The following is an 11126-nucleotide window of genomic DNA, read 5'->3' on the forward strand; positions in this document are numbered from 1 at the left end:
GGATACAGCCATTATTGATACCCAAGTCTAATTTAGGACCTTTCAACATCACAGAAGGATCAATGAAAATGAGAAGAACATGAACAATTTTCTGAGACCACCCTGGAAACTCCCAAGAATAATTTGAAGAGAATTAAAAGGTGGAATTGAGATTCTACTCTCATAAGGGTAGAGGTTATAATTTTTTGAAAGATATATTAATGTGCTTTCATTCATTTCTACTAGTCAGTAGGGAGAAGCTCAGGTAGAGTGAATTCTGCTGACTGTAGAGTAGCTATTTTCTCAATCTCGAGTACTTCCCCATTTAAAAACAACCTTAAGAAAAAGGCCTTACCTAAAGTAATAGTCATATCCTGCCCAATTCCCTTTTCCAGCTATCTCGTGTAATTTTTATTCTATGCCATTTGGTCTATTCAAAATATTCCAGCTCTTTTTTTATTTCAGACCTTTATGTTTATATTTATATTTTTTAATGGACTTACTCTAAGTACTGGTATTTGTTAATACATTTCTTCAGAATCTTTCAATCATCCCAAGTCATCTGATGGATGCTGGGTATAAGCTGCAGCTCTCTGTATCTCTGAGAAGGAGGCTCTTGAGTTATATTTCATAATGCAGAATCAGAGAAGGAGGATGCAGATTGAAAAGAAAGTTCAATCCCCTTTACCTGGGTGATTTAGTTTTTTGGTAAAAATGATACCTGAGGACTAATGTATTATTGTGCAATATCAGGAAGCTACCGACATTTTATAAGACTATTAGACTATAGTGATTTATAGAGAATTTAACAGAGCAAGTTTATGTAATAGCCCATTATAAAATTCCTTGATTTTACTTTTCATTGCTGTGAGCCTTTAAGAAAAAAAGATAGTTATTCTCCTCTATCTCTTCAAAAGTACGGCCAGTTCTTATTTGTATACAGTCTCCTTGTTTACATGAAGATGCCAGGGACAAAAGAGAATAGTCTTTTTGTGTTTCAGGACTGGTCAGAGGTTGCAAGTGAGGATTGAAACCCTGTTGATAACTCTTTATGAACTTTAGAGCCAAGTATCCAGAAGGAGAAAGTTATAGAAGCTTTGTGCTATTTAAAATTGAGGCGTGTGTGTGGGGCAGGGCATAAGAAGATGGGACACCCACCCAGGTACAAGGAACAGTGGCAGGGCTAAAAGATCTGTAAGGGGCATGAAGGTCTTTGAAAGTTTATTTGGAATCTCTTTCTTAAGAATTAAGATTACAAAAACAGCACAGCTTTCTGGGTAGCCGTGAGCCTTGGGGTAGGGTTACAGGACTAAGGGAGCAGCATGGGTTGAGAGCCCAAGCCGGGGGCTTAAACCTGAGGGGTGTGTCACAAGTGGAACTGTCCAAGTGAATGGAATCCACTGGTTTGGGCAGGAAACTGGGGAAAGGTCTCACATTAGATGAAATTTCAGCATTGAACATTGATAACAGATCAGAGCCCTCCAAGATATTCTGCATCTACTAGAAACTGAGGTTGCTATGGAAACTGTGGACCTCTTTTCTCAATCAAATAGGCACACAAGCCTGCATGTGCACGGCTGTTTGTGCAAACTTGGGGATGGAGAAGGAAGGAGCTCCTGGAAAAATGTCATATCAACATCGCTATATCAGGTAGCTCCAGCTGCATTAAACTTGATTTGGGTGACCCAGAAACATAACACCATGATGATGTTGGTGATGATGATGATTGTAAGAGCACTTAACATGAGATCTACCCTCTTCACAAATTTTTAAGTGTATAATACAGCATTATTAATTATAGACACAATGTTGTGTAGCAGATCTCTAAAACATTTGTTTTTGCTTTTCCTTTTATTAAGTTGTAATAAAATATGATTGAAAGTAAAGTAACACTTTATCAGACTGGCAAGAATAATATTCATTATTGATCATGGTGAGAGGAAATTTGTACTATTACACACTTTTGTGGAAGTGATTTTTTAGTTAAAAATATTTTTATTTCAGGTTTTATATTTTGGGCCTCGTTTACATATTTGTTTGCAAGTTTTGATATTTTGCTGACATCAACGTTTTCTGATGAGAACATTTATTCTTTTTTTAAAAAAATTTTTATTTATTTATTTATTTTTTACAGAGACAGAGAGTGAGTCAGAGAGAGGGATAGCCAGGGACAGACAGGCAGGAACAGAGAGAGATGAGAAGCATCAATCATTAGTTTTTCATTGCGCGTTGCAGCACCTTAGTTGTTCATTGATTGCTTTCTCATGTGTGCCTTGACCCGCGGGCCTTCAGCAGACCGAGTAACCCCTTGCTGGAGCCAGCGACCTTGGGTTCAAGCTGGTGAGCTTTTTCCTCAAACCAGATGAGCCCACACTCAAGCTGGCGACCTCGGGGTCTCGAACGCTGGTCCTCTGCATCCCAGTCCGACGCTCTATCCACTGCGCCACCGCCTGGTCAGGCAGAGAACATTTGTTCTTTTTAAAAAATAATTCTAATTTATTTTTTGACAAATATAAAAGATCTCTAGAAATTAGTCATCTTATATCACTGAAACACTTTATCTGTTGAACAGTAACCTCCCATTTCCCCTCCTCCCAGCCCTTGGCACCCACTATTCTATTCTATATATCTCATAGAAGTGGTATCATGCAGTTCTGTCCTGTGACTGTCTAATTTCATTTAGCATAGTGTCCTCAAGATTCATCCACGATGTTGCATGTTGGAGAATTCCTTTTCTTAAGGTTAAATAATGATCCATTGTATATTTATACCACATTTTCTTCTATATTCTGTCAATGGACATAGACTGTTTTCATATCTTGGCTACTGTAAACAATGCTATGATAAATATAAGAGGAAAAATACCTCTTCAAGATCCTGATTTCTGTTCTTTTGGATAAATACCTCAAAAATGGGATTGCTGGATTATGTATTTAATTTTTTGAAAAAATTTTAGACTGTTTTCAATAGCAGCTGCATCATTTTACAATCCCAACAACAGAATACAAGAGTTCCAGTTTCTTCACATCTTTCCCGACAGTCGTTATATTTTGTTCTTTGATAATAAACCCTGAAAAAATGTGAGAAAATACAAATCAAAACCCTCATTGTGGGTTTGATTTGTATTTCCTCGCTGATTAGTGACAAGCATCTTTTCATAAACGACTATCCATTTGTATGTCTTCTTTAGATAAATGTCTAATTTTGGGCCTTTGACCATTTTTTTAATCTTTTAAAAATATTTTGCTATTGAGTTGAAGATATTCTTTATATATTTTGAATATTAACCCCTATAAGATTAATATATATAGCATATATACCAGATACCTGGTGTGAAAATATTTTCTCTTATTTTGTAGGATTTTTTCACTCTGTTGTTTTCTTTGCTGTGCAAAGCTTTTTTAGTTCAATGTAGATCCATCTGTGCATTTTGTTTTTGTTAGCTGTGTTTTTGGTGTTTATCCAATAAATCATTGTCAAGACCAATCTCATGCAGCTTTATCTACAATTTTCTTATCATAGTTTTACAGTCTCATCTATTATGTCTTTAATCCATTCTGAGTTGATTTATATATATAAGATAAGGTTCTAATTGAATTCTTTCACATGTGCTAGTCACTTTTCCCAGCACTGCTTTTTGAAGAGCCTATCCTTTTTCTAATATGTATTCTTGTCAATAACCAGTTGACTACACACACGTAGCTTTATTTGCAAACTCTATTTTATTCCTTTAGTTTATATGTCTGACTTTAAATCAGCACCATATTGTTTTGATTACTGTAGCTTTGTAACATGTTTTGAAATGAGGAAATATGAAACTTCTGATTTTGTTTTGTTTCTTCTGGGTACCTCTGGTTTTATATACAGTTACATTTTTTTTCTATTTTATGAAAAATGCAATTGGAATTTTGATATAAATTGCCCTGAATCTGAAGATTGTTTTGGGTAATATGGTCACTTTAACAATATTGTCATCAAATCTATGAACACATGGCATCTTTCCATTTCTTAGTATGTTCCTTCATTTTATTTATCAGTGCTTTATAGTCTTTTGTGTACAATAGTTTTTGCCTCTTTGGTAAGTTTAGTTCTAAATATTTTATTCTTTTTGATGCTCTTGTAGCTAGGATTTCTTTTAAATTTACTTTTCAGATAATTCATTGTTAGTTTATAGAAACACACTGATTTTTATATGCTGATTTTGTATCCTGCAACTTTATTTATTAGTTTTATTTGGGGGGTGGGGGGGTCTTTGTGCTTTTTAATATATCAGATTACATCATCAGCAAACAAATAATTTCACTTCTTTCTTTCTGACTTGAGTATCTTTACTTTTTTTTTTAATTATAATTTTATTTTTTTAATGGGGCAACATCAATAAATCAGGATACATATATTCAAAGATCAACAAGTCCAGGTTATCTTGTCTTTCAATTATGTTGTATACCCATCACCCAAAGTCAGATTGTCCTCTGTCACCTTCTATCTAGTTTTCTTTGTGCCCCTCCCCCTTTCCCTCTCCCTTTCCCCCCTCCCCCCGTAACCACCACACTCTTATCAAAGTCTCTTGGTTTCACTTTTATGTCCCACCTACGTATGGAATAATGCAGTTCCTGGTTTTTTCTGATTTACTTATTTCACTTCGTATCATGTTATCAAGATCCCACCATTTTGCTGTAAATGATCCGATGTCATCATTTCTTATGGCTGAGTAGTATTCCATAGTGTATATGTGCCACATCTTCTTTATCCAGTCGTCTATTGATGGGCTTTTTGATTGTTTCCATGTCCTGGCCACTGTGAACAATGCTGCAGTGAACATGGGGCTGCATGTGTCTTTACGTATCAATGTTTCTGAGTTTTTGGGGTATATACCCAGTAGAGGGATTGCTGGGTCATAAGGTAGTTCTATTTTCAGTTTTTTGAGGAACCACCATACTTTCCTCCATAATGGTTGTACTACTTTACATTCCCACCAACAGTGTATGAGGGTTCCTTTTTCTCCACAGCCTCTCCAACATTTGCTATTACCTGTCTTGTTAATAATAGCTAATCTAACAGGTGTGAGGTGGTATCTCATTGCAGTTTTGATTTGCATTTCTCTAATAACTAAAGAAGATGAGCATCTTTTCATATATCTGTTGGCCATTTGTACTTCCTCTTGGGAGAAGTGTCTGTTCATGTCCTCTTCCCATTTTTTTATTGGATTGTTTGTTTGTTTGTTGTTGAGTTTTATGAGTTCTTTGTATATTTTGGATATTAGGCCCTTATCTGAGCTGTTGTTTGAAAATATCATTTCCCATTTAGTTGGCTTTCTGTTTATTTTGTTATCAGTTTCTCTTGCTGAGCAAAAACTTCTTAGTCTGATGTAGTCCCATTCATTAATTTTTGCCTTCACTTCTCTTGCCATTGGAGTCAAATTCATAAAATGCTCTTTAAAACCCAGGTCCATGAGTTGAGTACCTATGTCTTCTTCTATGTACTTTATTGTTTCAGGTCTTATGTTTAGATCTTTGATCCATTTTGAGTTAATTTTAGTACAGGGGGACACACTGTAGTCCAGTTTCATTCTTTTGCATGTGGCTTTCCAGTTTTCCCAGCACCATTTATTGAAGAGGCTTTCTTTTCTTCATTGTATGTTCTTGGCCCCTTTATCAAAAATTATTTGACTATATATATGTGGTTTTATTTCTGGACTTTCTATTCTGTTCCATTGGTCTGAGTGTCTATTTTTCTGCCAATACCATGCTGTTTTGATTGTCGTGGCCCTAAATAGAGTTTGAAGTCAGGTATTGTAATGCCCCCAGCTTCATTCTTTTTCTTTAGGATTGCTTTGGCTATTCGGGGTTTTTTATAGTTCCATATAAATCTGATGATTTTTTTGCTCTATTTCTTTAAAAAATGTCATTGGAATTTTGATGGGAATTGCATTAAATTTGTATATTGCTTTGGGTAATATAGCCATCTTGATTATATTTATTCTTCCTAACCAAGAACAAGGAATATTCTTCCATCTCATTATATCTTTCTTAATTTCTCTTAACAATGGTTTATAGTTTTCATTATATAAGTCCTTTACATTCTTTGTTATGTTTATTCCTAAGTATTTTATTTTTTTTGTTGCAATTGTGAAGGGGATTATTCTTTTGAGTTCATTCTCAGTTGTTTCATTGTTGGCATATAGAAAGGCTATTGACTTCTGTATGTTAATTTTGTATCCTGCGACATTACTGTATTGGCTTATTGTTTCTAGTAGTCTTTTTGTGGATTCTTTGGGGTTTTCGATGTATAGGATCATATCATCTGCAAAAAGTGATACCTTTACTTCTTCTTTTCCAATATGGATGCCTTTAATTTCTTTGTCTTGTCTGATTGCTCTGGCTAGACCCTCTAGTACCACATTAAATAACAGTGGAGAGAGTGGACAACCCTGTCTTGTTCCGGATTTAAGGGGGAAAGCCTTCAGTTTAGTGCCATTTAATATGATGTTAGCTGATGGTTTCTCATATATGGCCGTTATCATGTTGAGATATTTTCCTTCTATACCCATTTTGTTGAGAGTCTTAAACATAAAATTGTGTTGTATTTTATCGAAAGCCTTTTCTGCATCTATTGATAAGATCATGTGGTTTTTGTTCTTTGTTTTGTTGATATGGTGTATTACGTTAACCGTTTTACGTATGTTGAACCATCCTTGAGATTCTGGGATGAATCCCACTTGATCATGATGTATTATTTTTTTAATATGTTGTTGTATTCGATTTGCTAGTATTTTGTTTAGTATTTTAGCATCTGTATTCATTAGAGATATTGGTCTGTAGTTTTCTTTTTTTGTGCCATCCTTGCCTGGTTTTGGTATGAGGGTTATGTTGGACTCATAAAATGTGTTTGGAAGTATTGCTTCTTCTTCAATTTTTTGGAAGACTTTCAGTAGAATAGGAACCAAGTCTTCTTTGAATGTTTGATAAAATTCGCTGGTGTAGCCGTCAGGGCCTGGGCTTTTATTTTTGGGGAGGTTTTTAATGGTTTTTTCTATTTCTTCTCTACTAATAGGTCTGTTTAGGTTTTCTGCTTCTTCTTGACTCAGTCTAGGAAGGTTGTATTGTTCTAGGAATTTATCCATTTCTTCTAGATTGTTGAATTTAGTGGCATAAAGTTTTTCATAGTATTCTGCAATAATTCTTTGTATATCTACGGTGTCCGTGGTGATTTCTCCTCTTTCATTTTGGATTTTGTTTATATGAGTTCTTTCTCTTTTTTCCTTGGTAAGTCTTGCCAAGGGTTTGTCAATTTTATTGATCTTTTCAAAGAACCAGCTCTTTGTTCTATTAATTTTTTCTATAGTTTTACTGTTCTCTATTTCATTTATTTCTGCTCTGATTTTTATTATCTCCTTTCTTCGGCTGGTTTTGGGTTGTCTTTGTTCTTCTTTTTCTAGTTCCTTAAGGTGGGAAGTTAAGTGGTTCACTTGAGCTCTCTCTTCTTTGTTCATATATGCCTGAAGTGATATGAATTTCCCTCTTATCACTGCTTTTGCTGCATCCCATAGATTCTGATATGTCGTATTGTCATTTTCATTAGTCTTTATATATCTTTTGATCTCTGCACTTATTTCTTCTTTGACCCATTCATTTTTTAAAAGTATGTTGTTTAGTTTTCACATTTTTGTGGGATTTTTTTCCTCTTTTTTGCAGTTGAATTCTAGTTTCAAGGCTTTATAATCAGAAAATATGCTTGGTACAACTTCAATTTTTCTGAATTTGCTGATGTTGTTTTTGTGGCCCAACATATGGTCAATTCTTGAGAATGATCCATGTACACTGGAGAAAAATGTATACTCAGTCACTTTGGGATGAAATGTCCTGTAGATGTCTATCATATCCAGGTGCTCTAGTGTTTTGTTTAAGGGCACTATATCTTTGTTGATTCTCTGTTTGGATGACCAATCTAGAGCTATCAGCGGTGTACTGAGGTCTCCAAGTATGATTGTATTTTTGTCAATTTTTGTTTTAAGGTCAATAAGTAGCTGTCTTATATATTTTGGTGCTCCTTGGTTTGGTGCATATATATTAAGAATTGTTATGTCTTCTTGATTCAGTGTCCCCTTAGCCATTATGAAATGGCCATTTTTGTCTCTGAGTACTTTTGCTGTCTTGTAGTCAGCATTATAAGATATGAGTATTGCTACGCCTGCTTTTTTTTGGATGTTATTTTCTTGGAGTATTGTTTTCCAGCCTTTCACTTTGAATTTGTTTTTATCCTTGTTACTTAGATGAGTTTCCTGTAGGCAGCATACAGTTGGATTTTCTTTTTTAATCCATTCTGCTACTCTGTGTCTTTTTATTGGTGAGTTTAATCTGTTTACATTTAGTGTAATTATTGACACTTGTGAGTTCCCTATTGCCATTTTATAGATTGCTTTCTGTTAGTTTTGTGTCTTGTTTGATTCTTCTCTTTCATTTTTCTATCTTTTGTTTTTATTTGGTTGTATTCCATACATCTTTCCACTGTTGCTATCTTTTTTATCTCATGTGCTTCTGTGGTGGTTTTTTCAATGGTGGTTACCTTTAGGTAATGAAAAGGGTTCCTACCCTGTTCATTGTAGTGCACTATTTTGTGAGTACTTTTGCACTCCATTGTCCTTTGCTACTGTTAATCTCCGTCCTCTCCCCCCTTTCTTTTTGTTGTTGTCACAGTTTAAATTTGGTTTTATTGTGTTCTTCTTGGAGCTTTTACTTGTGGCTTTATTTTTTTTTTGTTCTTTGTATCTGATTGGAGAACCCCCTTTAGTAATTCCTGGCATTTCTTACTCCCTATTTCCTTCTGGGTTTGGTTATATATTTAGCCAATTTTTCACTCGATCATACCTTTGGGTGTATTGCGAAACATCTGTAGGCTCCAAGGATAGGTTTTTCTGTTTCTGGTTGAAGATCTTGTTGAGGTTTGGGGGAGATTTATCGGTATCGCTTCCTACCCCGCCATTACTCTGTCATCATCATCTTTACTTTTTTTCTTGCCCGTTTTTTTTCTAGCAAACTAATTCAACAGTATGTTAAAGAAAGACTGTACACCATGATCAAATATCATTTATCCAGATATGCAAGGATGGTTCAGACTACGAAAATCAATGTGATACACCACATTAATAGAATGAAGAATTTAAACCACATAATCATCTCTATAGCTGCAGAAAAACATTTGACAAAGTTTAACACCCTTTAACAATAAAAATTTTTAATAAACCAGGAATGGGAAGAAATTAACTTACATAGTAAACTACATATGAAGTGCTCGCTTCGGCAGCACATATACTAAAATTGGAACGATACAGAGAAGATTAGCATGGCCCCTGCGTAAACTACATATGAAAAGCCCACAGATGACACCATACTCAACAATAAAATACTGAAAGCTTTTCTTCTAAAATACCCAATTTCACCATTTTTATTCAATTTCTTAACAAAAGTCCTACCCAGAACAGTTAGACAAGAAAAAGATAAAAATTACATCACTTTTTTACCTTGATCGTGGCATGTTGGAGAGAATAGTATTTACTACACTAAAAAGATTGCCGTATTAACAGTTATTTAGAATACTACTTTTAATTATTTTGTCCAATAATGAGTGGATTAAACTTTTAGTTTAAAGCATGGGTCCTAACGAGTTTGATACACATGAAAAATATCAATATAGATAACTAAATTATGACATGAAAATTCTGGAAGTTCAGTTTGGCAATGAATTTTATACCCACTGGTTTTATGAAATTTATTAAAATAGGATTATAGAGATTTTTATTACACACATTAGACATGTATTATTTAAGGTCAGATTGTAACAAACATATTCTCATGATAATAAACTGACTTAAAATTCTCTTGCATGGAAATATTTTGAAGTGATTGGCAATACAATGAATGGATAGGAAATATATATGCCTCACTAAATAAATGTTTTAATTATTTTTTGCCAAGTTTTTTAGTCTGGAAGTTTTAGTAAAATCTTCTACTTACTAGTCTTGATATTGTAATAGTGTTATATTTTTCCTTTTACTCCCAACAAAGATATTGGAAAAGATCTTTTGTATTAAATAGATATCATTAACATTGGCCTCTTTGCTATTAAGTATTTACACCACATATCTGCCTGAGATTAGATGTCACTGGCTTCATTGGCAATTTGGCCCAGAAGCAGCTTCTATGTAATAGCCAAAAGTCTCTTAAATTAATTACCAGAGTATTTAGAAGGAGTTTTTTTTGTTTCGTTTTTTTTTTCATTTTTAGAGAGGAGAGATAGAAAGACAGAGAGGGAGAGAGAGGAGAGAGAGACAGAGAGAGAGAAGGGGGGAGGAGCTGGAAGCATCAACTCCCATATGTGCCTTGACCAGGCAAGCCCAGGATTTCGAACTGGCGACCTAAGCATTTCCAGGTCGACGCTTTATCCACTGCGCCACCACAGGTCAGGCTAGAAGGAGTTTTAACTGCTATAAATAATCCATATATTGTCTACTGTTAGAGCCCTCAATTTTAGCAAAGCTAAAGTGATTGGTTAATGACAAATATTAAAAACTTCTTTCTCTTTATGATATGCTTAGACCTGAGATCAATAATCCTAGAAATGACCTATCCAGGTAGTGGCGCAGTGGATAGAATGTTGAACTGGGATGCAGAGGACCCAGGTTTGAATCTCCGAGGTCACCGGTTTGAGCACGGGCTCACCAGCTTGAGCACAGGGGTGGTTGGCTTGAGTGAAGGATCATATATATGACATGATGGTCACTGGCTCGAGCCCAAAGGTCACTGGTTTGAAGCCCAAGGTCGCTAGTTTGAGCCCAACCTCACTGGCTTGAGCAAAGAGTTGCTTGCTCTGCTGTAGCCCCCAGTCAAGGCATGTATGAGAAAGCAATCAATGAACAACTAAGGAGCCACAACGAAGAACTGATGCTTCTCATCTGTCTCCCTTTCTGTCTGTGTGTCCCTATCTGTCCCTATCTCTATCTCTGTCACACACACACACACACAATCCTAGAAATGTTACACAGATAAGTAAGTTATTTTTTACATCATGTAAAACATAGGCTAGGCTCTCTCGAGCATTTTTTATGAGTTTTAGAGTTTATGATATTATTGATTCTATTGATAAAGCCT

General features: G+C 35.1%; 1 non-coding gene across 1 annotated transcript; it reads left to right on the forward strand.

Moving 5' to 3' along the window:
- The first annotated feature begins 9266 nt into the window (after positions 1–9266).
- On the forward strand, positions 9267–9373 carry LOC136321682 (U6 spliceosomal RNA). The gene has a single exon (XR_010728816.1). It is a non-coding gene; the product is annotated as a U6 spliceosomal RNA (small nuclear RNA).
- The last annotated feature ends 1753 nt before the right edge of the window (positions 9374–11126 follow it).

Source organism: Saccopteryx bilineata, chromosome 1 (assembly GCF_036850765.1).
Source record: "Saccopteryx bilineata isolate mSacBil1 chromosome 1, mSacBil1_pri_phased_curated, whole genome shotgun sequence".
Lineage (NCBI taxonomy): Eukaryota > Metazoa > Chordata > Mammalia > Chiroptera > Emballonuridae > Saccopteryx > Saccopteryx bilineata.